Consider the following 228-nt stretch of genomic DNA (forward strand, 5'->3'; position numbering starts at 1 on the left):
AGTATACTAACTGTGTATCTGTTTCGTTGCTAACCTTTCTCTTCCCCCTTGCTTTTGAGAAGGTCACGCCCTTTATCTTTATCTAACACTTTATATTTTCTATTTGAATAACTGTCTGTTCAGTTACCCATGCAGTCTATTAGAAATACGTATGTGAAGTATGTAGCATAACCGGAGGAAGATGTTCATAAACTATCGAGGAACCTTTAACTGTATCAAATCGTTTTG

The sequence above is a fragment of the Penaeus monodon genome, chromosome 30 (assembly GCF_015228065.2).
Source record: "Penaeus monodon isolate SGIC_2016 chromosome 30, NSTDA_Pmon_1, whole genome shotgun sequence".
Classification (NCBI taxonomy): Eukaryota; Metazoa; Arthropoda; class Malacostraca; order Decapoda; family Penaeidae; genus Penaeus; species Penaeus monodon.